The sequence below is a fragment of the Suncus etruscus genome, chromosome 7, assembly GCF_024139225.1.
Source record: "Suncus etruscus isolate mSunEtr1 chromosome 7, mSunEtr1.pri.cur, whole genome shotgun sequence".
NCBI classification, from domain to species: domain Eukaryota; kingdom Metazoa; phylum Chordata; class Mammalia; order Eulipotyphla; family Soricidae; genus Suncus; species Suncus etruscus.
The window spans coordinates 16,108,547-16,130,352 of NC_064854.1; the positions used below are offsets into that span (position 1 = coordinate 16,108,547).

General features: G+C 40.5%; 1 protein-coding gene across 2 annotated transcripts in view; it reads right to left on the reverse strand.

Annotated features, from left to right (window-relative positions):
• The window catches only part of LOC126013285 (aldo-keto reductase family 1 member C15-like), a 509,781-nt gene that overhangs the window by 91,268 nt on the left and 396,707 nt on the right, over positions 1-21,806 (reverse strand). The gene's annotated exons all lie outside the window — the stretch shown is intronic.

The window sequence follows — 21,806 nt, forward strand, 5'->3', positions numbered from 1 at the left end:
TTTTAGATGGAAGGCGTGAACCCAGGAAGCATGCAGTTCACCTTGACAGCAGTTCTTTCCACATAGGCTCTAGTGTTTGTGAGCGGTACCGTTTTACTAGGACCTGGTCTCTGCTTCTGGGGCTCATATGCCTGAGTTCCTTTCAGACTTGGCTTTGTAGGGGGCATCGATGGCGGCCGGCCAAGCTGCTAGGAGAGTGGAAGGGGGGGAGAGAAAAACATAATAAGACTCAGAAAACATTTGCACTGGGCGGGGCGCCATATGGTTGCTGCTGAAGGAAGACTAGGACTTTTATTCTGGTTCTATGAGCCAACTCAGCTGGGCCTTCAGGGTTTTCTTCTCATAGGCTGTGAATTCCACAACGAAAGGTTTTTGCTTCCTTTTCTTCATTTCTGCAACTTAAACAGCTGTTGGAGTAGAGAGGACAGTAGAGCCCTAAACTCCAGTTGCCTTTCCTGCACTGGGTCAGACAGAGATGAAGAAATTTCATTTTTATTAATGACTGTTTTACTTTTAACATTACCAAGAGAAACATAATTTTTGCTACCTGCTCTAACCTCTGGGATAGATAGGCATAATGTTATTTTTAGTTGTTAACTTGGCTTATTAATTCCTGCGGCCTTTATTTTCCCCTTATTTCCCTTATAGCTTTTTCTGATGACCATTTTGCTTTAGAGATTTTATCACCCTAGAAGTTATTAGAGGGAACGTGGTCGAAGATCAATCTTCTGTAGCTACTTCAGGCTGACAGGGGACTGCAGTTTCAATCTCTAGATAGGGTGAAATCTCATATCTCCCTAAAGGAGCAGTTAACTGGTTCACTTTTGCAGTTTTAACACCTGAAAAGGATCAGATTAATTATACAGGGGAATATTACTTAACCCACTCAGGCCTTGGAGCAGTAAATAGCACAACTTGAATGGCACAGCTGTTCTTATTGTCTGTAATGATAGCACAAATTAATCAACAGAAAACAAAGCATTATAGCATTATGAATAAACACAATTTTGAGTTACTTCAGTTAGACTAACATTTGCATTTACAGTTTATGATTTGGTTTAATACAACTAGTAAGAGCATTTTTACATAAGTTACTTCAAAGAAGTGGGTTTAAGTTAGGCCCACTAGAATTTTAATTAGCTACCAAAAATGGTTTTTCTCTTCACCTTTACCTTGTACCTTACCAGGTATTTGAATAACTTGGCTTTTTCCTTTGCACATATACAGCACTGTTGGAGAAATCTCCATCTGGGGCACCCCCATTACTTACAGAGCTTTTTGAGGATAGGTTGTAGACACAGCAGGGTTGGTTGTCACGTTACAGTCACTCAGGTTTGGCTGATGAGATGGTCAGTTCAGCATGAGGATTTTCTGGCTGGGCATCTCACCCTCTGCAGGAATTTTTAGAGGTGACTTGTCTGTTCCACTCCTCTCCAGGTTTGGAAGAGACTGACCTCGAATTCTCTTCTCCTGAGATTGAGGGTGAGAGCAGGGCCCACAAGCTGTGATGATCTTCTAGGAAAATCTTCAATTTCCTTACTTAGGCCATTTATCTCAGTTTCTCTCCGGTCTTTTCAGCCAAATGCTTAAAAGTGCCTGTTTGTCACACCACCTTAACTCCAATTATTCCTCTGAAAGAGGGCTTTGGGGTCCCCTCACTAATTTTTGGATTTTCTGTCTGCATGGGGGGTTACTTCTCATGCAGAGAGGAAAGCCATTTGCTTGTATCTTGTGCAAAGCAACATGATGCCATGACATAAATGGTACTAAAAGGTTCTGGGAGAAGAGAAAAAGCAAATATTAAATTACTTAGATAATTTTAGAATTTTTTTTTTGCAACGAAATATTTCATACATTTTTTTTAAACCATGACCAATTTTATAAAACCTCCTGTGATACAAATATTAATGTTTTTGGTAACATATAATGAAAAATTGCAAAATAATATTTTAATCATGCTTAATTTTAAATATAGAAATTCACTTAGTTTTCTGACCTTGGTTTGCAGGCAGAAAACACCAGCAATGAAAACACCAGCAATTTACGTTACACAAATTAATTTTGAAAACCAGAAAGAATGAATGCTTACTACTTTTGGTAGAACATGCTTAAAAACATTTACACTTTTTTAACCTAGAGACATATTAATAATTATTTGGATTGATTATACAGATTTTTTATTACACATTTTTTAATTTCTTTTACACCACTTTTCTTTCTGCATGCAAGGCAAACGCCCTACCATCCGGCTCCTTCTCTTTTCCTTCCCCCCCCCCCTTTTTTTTAAGCTTCTCCACTTATCCTTTTGCAGTGGTTCTGCTGCTAAAAAAAAAAAAAAACTTCACGTGCACCAAAAACAAACAAAAACAACCACAATACTTTGCAACATCGTCTTTTTTTTTTCTTAAGAAACCTTTAAGTTAGAAATTTAAATGCTCAAAATTTTTCCTGACTTCCAAACCATTAGCTAGCTTTTTCTTTTGATATGTAAATGACCCACATCCCCAGGCAGGTGAGTTTGGGAGAACAATAGTCTGCCTTGGGGCGTGGTGAATTCCTTCAGGCTGGAGAGTTTAAAGAGCACATTTTTTTTTTCAGCTAGAAAAAAAGCGGCCAGTTGCTCTTTTTGGCCTGAACACATGGCAGGATAATTGGGGATCGCAAAGTCCAGAAAATCTCCAGGGAAAATTTGTTCCCGATGGCCATTTGAGAAATCTGGGGTTTGCAATTTCCAACACCCTCCACCATGTCCCTAGCGTGGCCCTTGCACGTGCCCGCTCCCTGGTTGGGGAGGAGGAGCGGGTTAGGCGGGTTTCGAGCGCCCTCTCGCCGCGCCGCGGTCGGCGGGGGTCGCGTGTTCCGCTGGGCCTCTCAATCCCGGGCTGGAACGACTGACGGGCGAGGGAGACGCGGGCTCGGCCCCTTTCCCCAGGGGTCGGCCCGTGAGAGGGGGTCGGGCGCGTCCCGTGGTCAGACCAAAGAAAAACATAGAACACACAGACAAAAACAAACAAACAGACAAACAGTGGCGCCACACTGAAACAACCCAAACGAATGCGTTCAAGTAATCTTTTCCCAAAGTTCTAGTGTCAGAGTAAGTGGGGTGGATTGAATTTGTCTCATCAAACTTGTAGAATCGCCAGGAAGGCGGACAGGCAAAGGAGGCAGTCAGAGGGGAGTCAAACGAACATCCAGGGACACAACTGTAAAATTCACAGATTCCTAGACAGACGGCTATGCTAATAACAACCAAGTTTTTGAGCTCCACAAATCACAGGCAGACAACCTCCCAGCAGCAGCGGGAACGTCTTCCCGCTGCTCTTACTGAACCCCTGGGGTACCACGAGGGTTGTGACCTAAGCAGCCAAAGCTCGTCAACTTTCCTGCCCACCTGGTATACGCGTCAGATGGGGGACCACACACACCTGGAAACACATCAAGTGGGAGATCCCTTAGTCACACGAGGGACTCGAACCCTCCTGTTATACAAAGTCTGCTTCTACTCGGATTCCACATCGAGCAAAGAGCTCATAACATCAGCCACTAAGCCACCACAAAGCTAGCTTCCCACTGGACACAGAATACAACATAATCTCAGACTAAGACAGACACGAAGCAAAGCGCGCTCACACACACACACACACATCAGAACTCGCCAGACCACCTGTTCATGGCTCTGTATTGGGCAGAATGAGGACTCCTGGCTGGCTCGCCAAACTGAAAGGTTCGGACGTCCTAATCTAGCTGCCCGACACAGAGAAATGAAGAGGCTGATGAGTCCCAGCAAACGCTTTGAAAAGTGCTTTAATACTGACCATTCGGAATGGCCAGGGTCAGTGGATTACCAGAATAGGACCAGAACCAAAAGACCGCGTGGGTCCCTCGTCACCCCCTTATATAGGATGGGAAGTGGGAGGGGAAGGAGAGTCCTTGAGGGCTGGACTTCCGCTATGATAACATGAATCATTGGTGAGGTAGGGGTAGAGGTGGGGCCGAGGCAGTGACGACTTCCTTAAGGGCGGAGCCAAGGTAGTGACGACTTCCTTAAGAGGCGGGACACCCGCCAAGGTTGGTGGGGGGGGGGCTGATTTCCCTTTTCACTTCAAAATTGGCATGAAGGGCCAGAAAAGGTGCACTGATTTGTTCAATGATTAAAAATATGCCAAATCTCACATATAAATATGGTACTTTGGGTTGTAAGAAATTATTGAACCCTAAATCATAGCCAGAGGAGAGGTATGGCAAAGATGACATTGAAAGTAACCCCATAACCAACTCAAAGTTAACACTGTAACGCTTACTTAGAGAAGATTCACAGGGAAGGAAATCAAGAAACTCAGATTAATATCTTGTAGAGATTTCATGGAGGTGAAATACAAAGATTTCTTGTAAAGTTCTGTCAGTGCCTTGTATATTTTGGATATTAGCCCCTTATCTGATGGGTATTGGGTGAATAGTTTCTCCCACTCAGTGGGTGGCTCTTGTATATTGGGCACTGTTTCCTTTGAGGTGCAGAAGCTTCTCAGCTTAATATATACCCATCTGTTAATCACTGCTTTCACTTGTTTGGAGAGTAAAGTTTCCTCCTTGAAGGTGCCTTTATTTTCAATGTCATGGAGTGTTTTACCTATGTGTTGTTCTATATACCCTATGGTATCAGGTCTGATATCAAGGTCTTTAATTCATTTGGATTTTACCTTTGTACATGAGGTTAGCAGGGGGTCTAAGTTCACTTTTTTTGCAAGTGGCTAGCCTGTTGTGCCAACACCACTTGTTGAAGAGGCTTTCCTTGCTCCATTTAAGATTTTTTGCTCCTTTATCAAAAATTAGGTGATTGTATGTCTGGAGAACATTCTCTGAGTGCTCAAGCCTATACCACTGATATGAGGGTCTGTCTTTATTCCAATACCATGCTGTTTTGATAACTATTGCTTTGTAATACAGCTTAAAATTGGGAAAAGTAATGCCTCATATACTCCTTTTCCTAAGGATTGCTTTAGCTTTTCGAGGGTGTTTATTGTTCCAAATGAATTTCAGCAGTGTTTGATCTACTTCTTTGAATAATGTCCTGGATGTCTTTAGAGGGATCAAAACATCTAATCTCATCAAAAAAAATGGGGAGAAGAAATTAACAGACAATTTGACAAAAAAGAAATACAAATGGCCAAAAGACACATGAAAAATTGCTCCACATCACTAACCATCATGGAGATTCAAATAAAAACAACTATAAGGTATCATCTCATACCACAGAGATTGGCACACATCACAAAGAATGAGAACATGCAGTACTGGTTGGAATGTGGAGAGAAAGGAACTCTTAGTCACTGCTGGTGGGAATGCCATCTAGTCCAACCTTTATGGAAAGTGATATAGAGATTCCTCCAAAAACTGGAAATTGAGCTCCCATATGATCCAGCTATACCACTCCTAGGTATATACTCTAGGAACACAAAAATACAATACAAAAATCCCTTCCTCACACCCATATTCATTGCAGTGCTATTTACAATAGCCAGACTCTGAAAACAACCAAGATGTCCTTCAACAGATGCATGGGTAAAGAAACCGTGGTACATATATACAATGAAATATTATGCAGCTGTCAGGAGAGATGAAGTCATGAAATTTTCTTATACATGGATGTACATGGAATCTATTATGCTGAGTGAAATAAGTCAGAGGAAGAGGGAGAGAGATAGATGCAGAATAGTCTCACTTATCTATGGGTTTTAAAATTTAAAAAAATCTATGGATTTTTTCAATATCCACAGAGATAAAGACAGGAGGGCTGGAAGTTCCAGCTCAATACATGAAACTCACTGCAAAGAGTGATGAGTGCAGTTAGAGAAATAACTAAATTGAAAACTATCATAACAATGTGAATGAATGAGGGAAGTAGAAAGGGGTGGTGAGGTGTGAGATTTGGGACTTTGGTGATGGTGAAGGGGGTTATTCTTTGCATGACTGAACCCTAACTACAATCATGTTTGTAATCAAGGTGTCTAAATAAAGATATTAATTAAAAATACAATAAAGCACAAAAAAAGAAATACAAAGATTTATCAAAAGATCACAGTTGCTACAAGAAGAAACATGAAGACTCCCATCTAGCTCAAAAAGGAAAGATAAAGGCAAAGAAAATATTACAGGTACAAATCAGTACTATGACTGCTAAGGTAATGACTTGAAAGACAAAATATTGGGGTGTTTCATGAGAACAAAGAAATGATGGTATGCATAGTCAATGAAGCACAGGAAAGTAGGGCAATAAAATGAAAAAGCTACAATAAGATGTGACAGAACTGAACTAGAGCCACAGTACAGTGTGTGTGGCTGACCTAGGTTTTATCCCATGCACTACATATCATCTTCAAACTTCAAAAGAAGTGATCCATGACTGCATTCAAGACTGTAATCCCTGATCACCACCTGATATGGCCCCTAAAAATAATAAATGACGGAACTGAAGAGTAGGGAGAGTGAATACTTTTAACCTTGAATGGAAGGTTTCAAGAGCAAAAAATTGCACTTAATGCTAAAATCAGTGAGTTCTAAGATGAAATACAATCATTTTCTCAAAAATGGTGGTAAAAGAAACAGAAAGTTGCAAGCCAATTCAAAAGGAACAATATAAAAATCTTTGACATCTTGGAAATAGCAGGCGGATTTGGTGAAGAACTGTAGTTAAAAACTCAGAGCACACACCCTGCCTTCCGCAGTCCCCTAAATACACAGAGCACAACCCTGCTATCCCCTGAGCACCTCACACCCTGCTTTCCCTTAATTCTCTAAAAATACAGAGCTCGGGACTGAACATAGAGCCAGGAGTAACCCCAGAGCGCTGCCGGGTGTGACCCAAAAACCAAAAATTAAATAAGTAAATAAAAATAAAAATACAGAGCTCACACTCTACTTTCCCCTGTAAGTATCCAATTGAGTTATCTTCCTGAAGTGGCTCGTGGATGATTTGAATCTATTTACTTCCTGCTTGCTCAGAATCTGACATCATCAGCAATATCTATATCTGGTGCCCAAACAGAGATCTGAGAATAGAAACAAAGATGGGTCAGTGAGGTAATGGGTTTTCTGAGGTACTGGGGAGATCATAATACCTAGGAGTGGAGTGAGTCCATCTACAAGAAGACCAGGGAGAATGACATGGTCCCACTCTATTTCTTTACCATGGTGGCCCTCTCATACTGAACTGAATATGCTATATCCTTAATCATAGCATCAGTACATGGTTCTCTTGAGCTACTTCACACTGTTCTGATGCCTTTACCAGCATCTCTTGCATGGGACTAATGTGCCATGCCCTTTATTAATGTGATTCTGCATTTTTTTCACACAGAACTGGAGAACATATTTCCAGGAAGCAATCCCAGTCTTGCACAAAATTGTCTCTGAAATTAATCCTAGGTACCCAAGGAGGGTACCTTAGAGACAAAAATATAGCAAAGGGTAAGGAAAATGTTTATATAGTATAAAAAAAAGAGAATTAAGATCCTTCCACAATTTTGGGTAACATTGAATATTGTTATTTCCTTCATCCAACTTTTTTTTATTACTATTTTTTTGTTGTTTGTTTTGTTTTTGGTTCACACCCGCAGTGCTCAGGGACTACTCCTGGCTCTACGCTCAGAAATCGCCCCTGGCCGGCTCAGGGGACCATATGGGATGCCGGGATTCAAACCACCATCCTTCTGCATGAAAGGCAAATGCCTTACCTAATGCTATCTCTCCACCCCCAAGGAGTTACTTTTTATCTAAGCATCAAGGCAACTTTTTTTTAACAGATAAATAGGATGCCGGCAGAATTAAAGTCACTCTTTCAAGAATGCACTTCTGTGTTTCTTCATCCAAGTTTTGAATTAGTATACTCTCTGCCACTTCTTGCTCAAACTCCTCAAAAGAAGAGATTTATTTGTTATAAAACCCTAAGAAGGTAGGGGTGTCTTTCCAGTAGAGATGTGTTCTCAATCTAAAAAGCTTCTCAGGACTGATAATGTATTGTTCACTACTTGCGTCAAACCAGAGAGAACCACATCTCCCAAGTATAACCTAATACACAGTACATCAGTATATCTAAAGAGTAAGCAATGTATGATGAGCTGGATACCTCCATTCAACTCAGAGTCTGAAAAACAGCTCAATAGAAATGATCTCTTCCCCACCCACACTTCTTCCCCGTATATACATACCATCCTTTACATAGTTCCAAATGAAGCTTACAGTTAAAACCCTATCAGTCTGTAAATGCTGAGGCTTCATGAACTTCACCACTTGTTACCAAGAATCAATATCTGGAGGATAATCAGCTTCCATCTTATGAAGGCTTAAAAATGGAATCACTCGGCCACTTTATAAAGTCTATGCTGCGTATGGGCATACAGCTCTAACTGCAATGAATAACTTACAGGCTGAACTGAAAGTGCACTTTGGAAATGCGGTTTTCAGATTTTCATGCGGTTGCTTTAAAAACTGCCTAAGCCCTTCCATACATACAATAAAAATTTCTGTTCAGTGATGAAGATAAATTTCCATGCCTTAGGTGTTTCTGGTATAAAATTTTCATAGGTTCAATTTACTTATGAGATGCTAATAGATGAGAAGAGTGGAAGGACATTAATAAAAAGCAAGCTGCCTTGCCTTGTGCTGTTTTAGCACTTGTCCATGAAGCAGCATTGTAGTTTTAGGAGAAGATTGATGCAGGTGCTGAATATAAAGGTATTTAAACAAAAGTTCTTCAGGGAGTCTCTAAATCATATGAGAATTTATTGGAAAATGACATATATAATTCATATACTTAACCAAAGTATAAAGATATAAAAACACCTATTGCACAATTAATTTTTGAGAATACTAAGGAGGATTGCCAGGCTATCTTGCACCTCATCAGAGAAAGGGAGGACATGGTGGCATACTTAAAAGGCATGCCTTTTGAGTTTTATGAAACACTAGAAACATGTAAATGCTATTTAGGCCTATGCAATGCAAAGAAAAATGCAGGTAAATGTTTCAATGTGATAAATCAGGCCATCTCCACAGGGAATGCAGGAATTTTCCAGCCTTGTCCCTTTGAGAGCATCGCCAAGATGTTGTCAGAATTGCAGCAGGGGAAACCATTGAGCAAGAGATCACTGCTATGCCTTTGGTAATCCCATCTTAGAAAACTAAACAAGGCCTTTCAAACTCAGAGTAAATATTTTAATTGAGGTTAATGGGGCAATTTTCCAGGAAAACCCCTCCTGTCCCTGCCTCCTCGAGATTGCTATCTGGACCTTATCTGCAATGTGATAGGAATACTATTAAACAAGAACTTGTCCAAATAATTTTTTCTTGGGAAACTGAAGAATGGGCCAACCCCAGGCCCCACAAAATCATGTGATATGCACAACTGCACCTTTTCTCTCTTACCTGGGCTTGCAGAGCTATAATCATTAAATTCTCTTGGGTATTTCCTGCCCTAACACTGTAACAATAGCAATAGTCCATTGCTCCTACAAATGAAAATCTGGTATAGAAGGTCCAATTCTGCCAGGCACTGTAGGTCTACCTACTTCAAGGAAAAATTGGTCTGACTTGTAAAGGGATCCCTGTCCATGTAGGAGTCATTGACTGTGATTATATTGGGTAAATAGCAATTGTCATTTAGGTTTAAAGATTGAAAAAGGAGAGTGCATTGCCCATCTACTCTACCTTCCTTTCGTTATGCCTGGCCAATTCACTCACTCAGGACTGGAGGTGTTGGTATCACTGGTGGCCTATGTCACAGATCTTACAGAGGATGAGTGCCTACTCATAACTCTTGAGACACATGGAAAGGAGTTTAAGGGAATGATGGACACAGGAGCCAATATTTCTATCATCTCTTCTCAATACTGACCCCACAACTGGACTTTGTAAGCAATTGAGTAGGCATACTGCCTTCTTCCTCTCTCTAACAGAGTGCTAGATTATTAAGTGCATTGGTTCAGGGGGATTACAGCCACCTTCTAGCATTATGTAGCCCTCATGCTCCTGAATCTATGGGGTCAAGATTTATACCAAGAGTGACAAGCTCATTTTATGGTTACTAATCCAGCAACGTCTCTGGCCCCTAATTCAGAGATGGTGCCTAGCACCCTTCTGTATTCAGTGAAAGCCTTACAATCACGTGTGGACAATGCACAGCCCCTCAACAACGTAAAAATTAAGAGTGGGTAGATCTGATAGAGACATAGCTAAAATTGAAACTGTGGGGCCGGGCGGTGGCGCTAAAGGTAAGGTGCCTGCCTTGCCTGCACTAGCCTTGGACGGACCGTGGTTCGATCCCCCGGTGTCCCATATGGTCCCCCAAGCCAGGAGCGACTTCTGAGCGCATAGCCAGGAGTAACCCCTGAGCGTTACCGGGTGTGGCCCAAAAACTTTAAAAAAAAAAAAATTGAAACTGTGTTTTTGGAACGGTGTCCCCGTAGTTATTATACAAAAGAAATAGGGCAAGTGGCAGCTGTTGATTGACTTGCGGTAAATTCTAGCATGGTTTCCATGAGGACTCTCCAATCTGAACTACTGTCCCCTACGACAATCCTAAAATCAGGCTACTGATTATGAGTAACTTAAAAGATTGCTTTTATAACATTCCTATCCCGCAGAAGACCATAAATGCTTTGTATTTTTGGTTCCCTCCTTTAGTAATTTAATAATTAAAGGAGAACCTATCTGAATTGGACTACTTCAGAGACTACCTTGTCTAGCATGTTTAACAGTTTGTTGATTTGGCTTTACCTTCTACTCATTCAAGTTTTCCCATGCTTCTATTATTCACTACATGGATAATGTTTTGCTTGTGTATTTAATGACAGAGAGTTTTATGGATTATATGATGATGTGATGACATGCTTGCTGGTGGCTGGTTGCCACAAAGAAAATTTAAATGCTGTCCCCATATGAATACTTAAATTATGTTCTTCAGTGCACTACAGTGCATCTACCAAAATTTCAATCTACCATAAAGGCCTCAAAACTTTTTAATGACTTTCAAAAATTTCTGGGAGACATTAATTGGGCCCCCCAGCCCCTTGGCTTTCTCAACTCAGAGATTAGTAACTTGTTCTCCCATGAAGGACACTCCTCCCAGGATAGCTCAAGATATTTAACCCTTGGAGCTCAGAATGAGTTGTAATTTCTTATGGACAGCTCTAGAAGACCTATCATTCCAGATGTGCCCCTGATGAAAACTTATGATTAATACTCTTTGCTACACTTCATCCACCCACTGCAACAATTGCATAGCTACCATGCTCACAGAATTAGCTCTATTTACACAATAAACAGCCTTCCTAAAGATTTAAAGCCATTTGTTGTTTGTGTGTGTGTGTGTATGTGTGTGTGTATGTGTGTGTGTGTGTGTGTTACTAGGTCATGGACATCACACATATCATTAAAACTGATCATGTCCCAGCCCACACTAGTAAAACTTTTCAATTATTCTGTACTGAATGGCAATTCAAACACATCACTGATAGCTCCTATAATCTCAGAGACAAGGCAGTGTTGAACATGTTCACAGGACCCTCAAAGCAAAATTATTTTAAAAAAATAAAAGGGAGCATGTCTCACTTGACATTTTTATCCCTAATGTTTGTCTTTTTAATTTATTCAAAGGACAATCCACGCAGATGCTGAACAACACTTTCAAGGAAGTGCACAGGCTCATAAACAGGCAATTAATATATCTGGGTGAAAATTGACAAAGACTGGGTAGTGGGAAAATTGCTCACCTGAGGAGAAGGCTAGGCTTATATTTCCACAGGTGGCAGCCCCACCCAGAGATTTGGGTTTCATTAGGCTTTACCAGAAGTAAAATTTTTGAGACTCTGAGATTATAGGAGCTACCAGTGATGTGTTTGAATTGCCATTCAAACTGTGCTCTTCCAACCCATCAAGAAGCCACATTAGGGATGTAAACCAAAGAGGCGAAGTTCTTCGAACCTCCTGCACCTTGGTCACTCCTTAAAAATAGCATTCTTATCCTGTAGCTCTAAACTGACTTAGTTCTTGGATGAAAAAGAAACTTTATTTTAACTTACCTCTAGGTAAGTAAGATCTCTTGATCTTACTTGCATCAGTCACTATTTTGCTGGTCAAACTGTGTGTTCTACTTTTATTGATCATAATAGCTCTTCTTGTGCTCTATGTCCCATCACAAGCAGGAACATTTCATCTAACTCTAGTGGTTTAAGTGTTGCAAATTACTATGATTAGTTCTTGCAGACCACATTGCTAATTAGTTTTCCCAGTTTGAAGGAAATGTATAATATTATTAGATTCTTAATAATCCATGTCAATCTTAGTGAATGTTTTCCAAATCCAATGATATTTGATTGTGAATATCTTAAAGCAAATGGTTTATCTATAGAACTGATTAATGTTTTTATTCAAGACTTCCTTAAAGATTACCATAGAGAACAATTTTGTCTGGCTAGGCATAAAATGCCTAGCAACTTGCTTCAAAATTAATTATCTCTGCAGAAATGCTCATTTTTTGTTTAGATATGTCTATAGAAATGAAACTTAGATCTCTAGACTCATGTTACAGTGCTTATAAACTTTAACTTTGGTGCCACCATCCCAGAGAGTGCATCTTCTAATACAGCAAACTGTTCTGTCCTCCCATGGATAGAGAGGAGTCTTTGCTACTCCAGAGCCATTTTAATTGGCAACCCAAGTTTAAGCCAGTTAATTACTTGAATCCCCATTAAAATTAAGGTAGCATGAGGGGGCCACCTACTCTAGCAGCTCGGGGGGGTAATTGGGGGGGATATGGTTGCAGTAAGTGAACGGGGATGGGGAGGACAAATTTGGTGATGAGTATTCCCCTGATTCAATGTTAATATGTACCTAAAATGCTACTGTGAAAGATATGTAAGCCAATATGATCAAAATAAAAATTAAAAAAACTGTAAAAAAAAAAAGAAAGAAAATTAAGGTAGCATGAAAATCTTTAACTGAGACTACTCTTGCTATGAGTTCCAAAGTCATATACTTGGTATTGAATCCACTCAGACCATCTTGGTAGGACAATAGCCTTTGAATTACAAAAGTTGGGTGAGTTAAAAGAGATTAAACTTTTCCACATTCCTTGGAACTTCTTAGATTTTGTGTTATATAAAAAGACAAAGATGTGGAAAAAGCTGATTGGTTTAAGAATGATGAATGCACAATTTAATCTATTGTACTTGTACAGTGAAGCCCACACTAATTCCTAGGAATTGGAAATTACAGTAACTGATTTAAAGTTTATTATTTCTTTGTCATAGGCTGCTAGGTGTCTATGAGAATGGCAGAACTTCAAATACTAACATATTACTGTGTTAGATGAACATACTAGGCCATACTTGATGTATTTTTATCATGAAGTACTTTGACCCATTTCCATATAAAATATACTGTAATCAGAGCTAGAGTGTGAGTTTGGGAAACGTGGAGCAAAGTTCTAATTGGCCAATATGGCTCTTTTTTTTTTTTTTTTTTTTTTTAGGATTTGTGCTTTTCTTTCTGATTCTCATATTTTTTTCATCCCTGCCAACCTAGATGGGTCAGAATAACAGCTAACATAAATTTATTAATCTACCATGTGTGTTTCTACGTTTGTAGAAACTTCATATGTCAGTCTTGGTGGTGCTTAAGCAAAGTCACTTCCAATCACACTACACCTCTTTTTTGGCCACTACCAATATCCCAGAAACCTGAGATTGTTTTCTCTTGCTCTTCTATTTCAACCATTATTTGTTGCTGACTCTATTACCTGACTCCATAAAATTTTATGTCAAATAATGACACAAGAACCAAAGGCCCCACTACCCCTACAGCTCAAAACACCTTGTGCCTGGTGTGCCTCTCCCCGCAGCCTTTCAAGCTTATGCTGCTGGAATAAGAGAACTGCCACTTGCAACCAGACTGACCACATTGATCAATTGTTGGTTAGGGCCCTGACACATGGAATGACCTTGGCCCATAATTTCACCTAGCAACTATAAGAGATCATTAACTATCACAGTTAGCCTTTAACTTGATTGGCTGTTGTCTAGGGTGTTTCCTTTTATGGCTAGATATCTAGAGTGTTATATTGTGATTTATGGGGCCTCAAGGTCTGCATCAGCTGAAGTAATAGCGGAGGTGCTTGGGTGCTCACTGGGCACCAGTAATCTTGTCCACCAGCAGGCCCCTGGGTGTTGCTAGTTTATCTGTTTGTTACATGTCTCTAAGTTTCTGAAAATGGCTGTTCTGGCATAGTCCCTTCTGCCACATATCTGAGGCCTGTCATGATAGTCTTTATGTCTAAAGCAAAGCTAGGGTTACAGAAGAAAACATCAGTTTATTCCAAATTTACATTTCCGTCTAGCTTTTAACAGCAATATTTGTTTTTGCAACCATCAGTAAAATGGTTGTTTTTTTTTTTTAAATAAAAGATGCTGAAGAGCGGGGCCGGAGAGATAGCATGGAGGTAAGGCATTTGCCTTTCATGCAGAAGGTCATCGGTTCGAATCCCGGCGTCCCATATGGTCCCCTGTGCCTGCCAGGAGCAATTTCTGAGCATGGAGCCAGGAATAACCCCTGAGCACTGCCGGGTGGACCCAAAAACCACAAAAAAAAAAAAAAAAAAAGATGCTGAAGAGCACTTGCTGGCTTTACCTTCCAATGCCTTAAAATATGGGTCCCACTGAGGACCTCAGATGGAACTGGGGCAGTTTTTTGTGCCACCCTAGCAACAACATGGTACATGAGAGAATCCAAGAGCACAAGTGTGATATCTTAAAATGATAGTCATGTACTAGAAGAAAATGGGGGAAAGGGAGTCTTTACTTTCCCCAAGACCTAGAAGAAGAATGCTTTGGGGTCAGGCAAACTAAAAGACAGTCTTAAAGTCTCCAGTTGAAAAATATGACCAAATACTTCCTTGGAAAGGTCACCTTGCTCTAATGTAAATCTCGGTTAAAAATTACTATCCCGGTTCTTACTGCACCTATGGAAATTAGCAGCCACCTTTACCATTGCGATAAACTCTGCTCTGGGTATCATGTATTTGCTTACTCATGCTTTTGGCAGCACTGCTACTAGTGATGCTGGGATCCTGCCTTTTGTGGAGAAATGTATGTATGAAGAGCACAGTCTATCAAGCCCAACTCAATTTCTTGTGTTTAGCAAATAGAAAAGGGGAGATGAAGCTAAGCACAGAGAACACATACCTTGCTTTTCCTTAATCCCCTAAACATACAAAGCTCATACCCTAACTTCCCTATCAGTACCCCAATCCCAACTAATATAAATTGAGTTATCTCCCTGAAGTTGTTAGTGGATGATTTGAATATGCAAGTGCTCTATTTACCTGGGATCTGAACTCACTGACATAATCTATAAAAAAATTCTTGTCAAATAAATAAGTAGAGCTTTCCCATATTTGAGGAGTGCATACACCCAGATTCAAGGCCTCAGAGTAAAATCAATTCTTTTTGATACTTATAAAAGACATACCTGATCTGGTTAAGAAAAGCACAAAATCAAAGGCTTGAAAACAATTTTATAGGCAAATGCTTCCATTTAAAGGTTTGCATATTGGATCAGATAGATTTAACAGTGGACAAGGCTCTTGTTTTCCACAGTCAACCCGAGTTTTATCCTTAACACAATGAATGTTCCCTCAAACCTCCCAGGAGTGATTCCTGAATGCAGAGCAAGAGTATGCCCTTAGCATCACCAAAAAGTAAATAGAAAGGCTAGATGGCTGTATGTATATTAAACAACAAAGAATTCAAGTTTTAAAAGACTGCAAGGCACAGGGATATTTATTTTCTTGATAATCAAGAACTCACACTGCTAAACATATAAGCACCTAAGTTTGAACCTTGATAATAGTTTAAACAATTGCTTATAGATCCATAGAAATATGTTGACAGCAAAAACAAACAAACAAACAGGAGTAGGAGACTTTACCCCTCCTCTATCACCGCTGCATAAATCAATTAGGAAAACACTCAACAGGAAATGCTGACCTTGAGGAAGTAAATAAAAGAGACAAGCATAGAATGTCCTTTATTTTTAGAAAGTGTTGAGTACACATTCTTATCCTGTGCAAATGGGACTCTCACCAAGATAAGTTATGCTCTGGGTCACAAAAATATCCCTATAAAATACAAAAGATAAAATTTGTATCACCTATATTCACAGACCAGTTTTGAAAATGGAAATTGATTAAAAACAGAAATGGAATAAACATTAAACCCTTATAAATTAAGCAAAAATATATAATAATTTTCTGAATAAATAAAAATAATTATGAAAAAGTAATGGTGAAATAAAGTAAAGAAGAGAAAGGAAGGAGGGAAGGAAGGAAGGATTGCCTATGCACAGACAGATGGAACAGGAGGGAATTAGGCTTAGTGCAAAAGTCTGAAAGAGAGAGGCCCTCCTAGAAAGTGACACACATCAGTGGTACAGAACTCAAATTCTGAAAACAATATAGGGTGACTGGTGTAAGAACAGTATTATTTCGGGGCCAGAGAGATAGCATGAAGGCAATGCATTTGCCTTGCAGGCAGAAGGATGGTGGGTCTAATCCTGGCATCCCATATGGTCTCCCGAGCCTGCCAGGAGCGATTTCTGAGTGTAGAGCCAGGAGTAACCCCTGAGCGCTGCCATGTGTGACCCAAAAAACAAACAAAAAATAATAACAGTATTATTTCACTAGGAGACACACACAAGACAGTAGAGTACAGGATGACACCACAGGTGCTGCTTCCATCAACATGCTATGAGTTGGGGGTTCCACCACATGGTACAGAAGTAGGGGTGACATGGAACATTTAGTATTCATCAGCAAACGGGTAGTTGGGGTGTCCAATTCCACTGCAGAGAAGAAGAGGAACTTGGTTAACATGGACACTACCTTGGACTTTCACAGTCCCTGGACATAGTCGTAGGCCACAGGGTTGAAAAGAGACCCTACATTCTGAGACTGTTAGAACTATGGCTCCACTAAGAAGTCCCACTGCTTGGGCTCACATTGTGCCTAGAAAGGCAGCAGGATCTCCATAAGGACACCTTGCATTTTCTCATGTGGCCCCCAAAGAATATACAGTCCAACCCCCACAGGCTACTTTAAGAGACTTGGGATCCCTCAGAAGACATCCCATATTTGAGTCCAAGGAGAGAGAACTCTCATTTTCTCCCCTCAAAAATTCCTCTTGTCTCAGTCACTCTGTGATCATACCTCAAATCTTCCTCCATTCATATATATCTCTTTAAGATGTCTACCCTTTCTCCATCTTTTGTGCTTCCCTGATAGTGGCCTTTGAGTGTGAGAGATAGATTCAGGGGCCTCAGGTTCATATACAAAAAGGCTAGGTTCAAGCAGGCCATTGAATTCACTGGAGGTGACCAGGAAATTTTACTGGCTTCAGGGCCCCATACCCCTACAGCTGTCCACACTGGAACCTAGTATAGACATTGAGTGTTTGGAGTCATGAATCTCAGTTCCAAGACTCTAACTCAAAAAGCCTGTTTCCACCAACTTCCATATCCCCCAAACACCCCATTAAAACCCCGCACTTTTTAGAATCACTCACATGCTCAGGTGGAGGTAGCGGAAGTTCCTGTTGATGCCATCTATGCTTTTCATGTCCTCTGGGGTCAGTTCAAAATCAAATACCTGCAGAAAGAACAGTACTAGTGAAGGGGGGTGTTCTATTTATGACTGAAACCCAACTACTCTCATTCTTATAATCATGGTGCTTAAATAAAGATGTTATAAAACAACAACAACAAACAAACAAAAACCTTGGTTGTCCTGGGTACCTTTCCTAACCCTGAGCAGTGTCTTCTACCTGAGAAACAGTCATCTCACAAGTCATTCAGGAAGGGATCCTGGGGGTTAGATTTCAGGTGTGCTGACCATAGCACTTTTCTGCCTCAGTTTCTATTTTTATTTTCCCTTCTCCCACTCTGTTCTCTGACAGGATGGTCACCAGATTCAGCCATCCCAAAGCTAAATACATTTCTTTGAATTCAGGTGAAATGGGTTTTCTCTTTAAAACGGGAAACTGGACCAACTTGGAAAAGTATCCATTTATTAACCATATATTTGGGAACTATTCTTGCTCCAACACCATTAGAATTTAATGATACTTAATCTTCATATGCATAGGAGAGGGAACCACCTGAATAATCTCGATAGAATGTATGGTCTCAGAAATAAATCACTCCCTGATCCAAAATACAACTGTCCAGGACACGCAAACCAATTTTCAGAGTGCTGAGTCTCTCTACCAGAAAAATCCAGTGTGTCTGAGGGTAGAACAGAGAATACTCATTGTAAAAAATTCTTCATTAGTATAGATAATCATTATGAGAAAATTTATAATGCAAACGGAGACTCAGTTAGCAGCAGAGCATCAGTAAGATGATTAAAGTGGGCAGAACAGTGCTTCCTCCATTGAAAATTTCCACATGAAAACCACAATGTCCCTCTTCCTGTCCTTACTGTCCCTCTGTTATTCTATAAAATATAATCCAGAGAGAAAATGATACAATAGACTCTAATAATGAGCTGAATTGAGCTCAAATAGGAAGATGGTGTGATGCTCTCATATCCCATTGAGATAAAAGTTGTCTGGCAGATGTTTACGTTATTTAAGTCCACAACTCCAATATTTGGAGAACATGCCTGATGAATAATTATGCTCACTGTTCCCTTTTGCCAATACAGTTCCTCAAAGTATGCCCCAAATTTACAGGAAACTGAAAACGATTGTCTGTTTGAGACCCCAGAGAGTTGAGGGGATTTTGGGGACCAACACCTCACATGGTAACCTGCACAGTCTTTAACCTCCTTCCTACCCTAACCTGACAGAGATGGAGGCACCAGTGATCACCAGGGCCTAGAGTCTACCACTACACCCAAGTGTCAGCTAAAATTTTGCTAATGCTCAACTTCAGTTTCAGGAGAAGCTGGCAAAGTCCTTTCAGTGGTCTAGTGACTATGGTGAGGCAGAGTACCTTAAGAAGTATTAAAACAGTATTATGTAGGTCCAGATATCAGCAGGATTCAGAAGGTAGTGAGGACGGAGGAAACAAGGGAATTTTGTTACTGGAAGGACCCCAAAATAGATGGAAGCCAGAGATGATAGGTGCTCATGTCACACTAAGCTAGTTACACAGCAGCCAAGAGTCCACCAAACCAGGACTCTCTGCTTAAAGCCTCCAGTCCCACCCATGCCTCTCCAAAGACAAAAGAAGAAAGATTAGAACAAGGTGGCCCAGGTCTCTTTTCAAGGACGAAAAAGGACCCTGATACTCCATCCTACTAGTGCTGGCGACTGTCTCCCTACCTGGAAATTCTCCTTGATTCTCTTCTCATTGAAGCTCTTGGCCAATACCACCACTCCCCGCTGCAGCTGGTAGCGCAGGGCCACCAGCCCAGAACTGCGACTGTGTTTTTTGGCAATGGCCTTCAGGATTGGATCCTCCAGGAGATATGGGCTGTCTTTGGGGATCCTAAAAACAAGACCCAAACATGAGTGTGTAAAGGGTGTTGAATGGAGATTTATGGCAAGCTGCACTTATTACCCAGATGCCCAGAAATAACAATCAGGTGTTATTTAAACATAGACTTCCCATGACTAAACATTCATTCACAATTTTCACAAGCTGAAAATAACCTATATTGGCATGAATGCCCAAATAAAAATAAATAATATTTTTGTTTCTCTTCAATCTAATTTCACAGCTTGTATGAAAAAAGAGATGTTGTGTTAAATGCAATGCAGGTTGTAAAGAATAAAGCACACTGTCACTACAGCATTTTCTGTATTAGAGTGCATCCACTTACCACATATGAAAGAGAGATCCTAGGAGGGAAGAGCAGCAGTGAAGGGAACAACTGATAGGGGAGGACTGCACTGGTTTGGAGGTGGAAGTTTTAGGTTCACTACTGAGTTTAGACCATTAGTCCACTAATTTATCAAACTCGGAGCATTACAAATCTTATACCAAAACATGTATTTTAGGCTCTAGAGCATGTTCAAGGCCCTAAGGTCCATCCAGGACCCCTAGAACTGTTGGTAGTACAGTCGTGTCAACAAAGACCCCAAATATCTTTGGGAGTTTTATAACGTTCCACACACAATATGGGTGACACTGGATGAATGAGTGGTAGTGAGACTGCACCGTGAAAGGGCTCACTAACTCTAAAATTCTCACATTTGTGTTCAAATCATCCATAACAAAATGCACTTCAAAGTGAAGTGTCTCATGGTCCCTGGAAGCCCAGGGAGGGTGACACAGACACTCCCATTACCAGTATGCGTTTCTCTGAGACCCCAGAGCACTGTAGGCTACGAGAACAATGTCCTTGGACTTGCAGTAGTTCAGCAGCTTGTGCTGGTTAAGGTAAGGGTGACACTCCACCTGCAGGGACCAAAAACAGAGATGTCAAAATCACAAGCCATGGGCAGCACCAGGGGAAGCTCTATTAGGTCAGGAGCAGACAGGGAAGTTATTTAGGCAGGTCCTTCCCTGGCCAGCTCACAGGCTTACCAGGGATTCTGATGTCAAACCTGAGGATATTGGTTTCTTCTGCCTCTTTATTAGTGTTTAGAACAAGTAGACGCATAGAATTGGGATCCCTAAATGCCATTTCCTTTGAGGGAGTCCATTTTCTGGAGAAACATGAATGATTTGGTCCTGGCAGAAAAATTGATCTCTGCCTACAAAGACTGATAAGACAGGAGTGCTGTTCTAAGGACAGCAGTCTTTGGAAAGGCCTCCCTCTGCCACAATGGTGACACCAAGTTCTTTGGAAACCCAGCAACTGCATGACCTGGAGTAGCATTTCAGTCACAGTTTAGGAATCACACTGGTGTTTAGATGTGACCACATCATCTGATCTGACATCCAATCACAGGAATATAAGAATTAGCAAATAAATTACCCAAAAATTAAGTGGCAAAGCTATTCACTTCCTTCACAAGACTTGACAACAAAGGACGGAAAAGCTCTTCCTAATATATGTCAATGAGGATCTCCTATATGCCACTGGTTGATGTTAAAGAAGTAAACTATAAGTGAATTTTCAGAGCGCCAATAATTTCATACTCTATAAAAATATCTGAATAAATATTAATACAGTGATATACTTTTCCTACAGATTTTAATTTATTTTTTATGTAGAGTTGCCTGAAGATTGAGTAAGACAGACAATATAGATATTTGAATATATGCTTACAGGAGTTTCTTTTAAAACATTTTTTTTTGGTTTTTGAGCCATACCCAGTGACGCTCAGAGGTTACTCCTGACTATGTGCTCAGAAATAGCCCCTGGCTCGAGAGACCATATGGGATGCAGGGGATCAAACCAAGATCTGTCCTGTGTCAGTGTCCTACCGCTGCGCTATCACTCTGGCACAGTTTCTTGAATTTTCCACAGAAGTATTGTTATATGCTGAACTAGAGTGAGTGAAAACTGGCATTTTCATATTTTATCAGAAAGGTGTTTCTTCACACAGGGATGTCTCCTTTTTCACTTGTACCCTTGCCCTTAGTTGGATTTTTACTCCTATCATAGTTCTTCTTGGCCGAGCCACGCCCACATCAATAAATTCTTAGACTGTGCATTCAGACCAGGCATCTGGGCTCAGTAGAATCCTCTCAGTTATTCGGCTGTCAAACTCGTTGTAAATTATTGACATCTGCCAACTGCCTCACTATCTCTCAACATGTCAGGTTAAGTGCTGACAAGGCCTGTGATCATGGTCCTGATTCTTTCT